The following is a 1,086-nucleotide window of genomic DNA, read 5'->3' as shown; positions in this document are numbered from 1 at the left end:
ACTCTCATCTGAGACCAAAGAGGTTTTGGTGAGACTAAAGTGACCTTCCTGACCGCTGCCCATTGACAGACCTAAACCTGATCAAACATCGCTTTGCTCGTCAGGCGTGGCCCACTTTGTTTCCCCCATCATGAACAGCATTTTTACGCTTGGAGTCACTGGTTCACACTCACATAAGCTCAACTGTCAGAGAGCTGGCAGTTGAACTCATCGGTTGAAGACGCGCAGGTAGCTAGCTAGGTAGCTAGCTAACTAACTAGCTTCTTACCTGTTAAACTCGTTCCTTGATCAGTGAAGATTCACAGTTGCTTGTGTAAAATTAGGCAGCATTTTTGTCAAGAGGTCTACCCTTAGGTAATTGGAAAACAAACTTTTGCAAAATGACTGTTTTACTTTTTAACAGACTGTACTGTAGTGACTGTGAAATGAGTCAATTTGAATTTACCGTTATGCTATTTTTACTAACGTCACTCATATTTGAATTCCAACCGCCACTTTATTGCCTCGAAGCGAAACAGCTTCAAGTCTCCAGGGCATGTAAATGGTCAGGCTAATTAGTGGACTTAGTCCAACTATTGTTATTGCTCATACTTATTAGGTGGGTTTGCTTAAGCAAGTCCAACTATTGTTCTTGACATACTTTTTATTATTAGGTGGGCTTGCTTCTGCAAGTCCAACGATTGTTCTTCGACATACTTATTATTATTATTATTATTATTATTATTATTATTATTATTATTATTATTATTATTCAAATTCTTCCACCTGCTACTCCTACAACTTTTAAGCTATTCACACCAATCCATGCTGAGAGGTTTAACTCGCGTTGCTATGACTTTTGGTTTTGATACCTATTAAACCTTTTAAACGTTACAAACATGAACTTGATTGTGGTCTATGGAAAACAAAAGATGCAATTTTCGAACCACTACCAATCTTACATCTTTTAAGCTATTAACACCATTTCAACTGTAAAATGTGCTAAAAACTCACAATTCTCATCTCTAATAAAATATTTTTGACACCTATTAAAGTTTTTAAACTGTTAAGCTTTTTGTAACTCCAAACGTCTCATCCGGTTAACAT

Source organism: Argentina silus (genome assembly GCF_951799395.1).
Source record: "Argentina silus genome assembly, chromosome: 17".
NCBI classification, from domain to species: domain Eukaryota; kingdom Metazoa; phylum Chordata; class Actinopteri; order Argentiniformes; family Argentinidae; genus Argentina; species Argentina silus.
The sequence above is the reverse complement of the archived record's forward strand: the minus strand, read 5'-3'. Positions refer to the sequence as shown.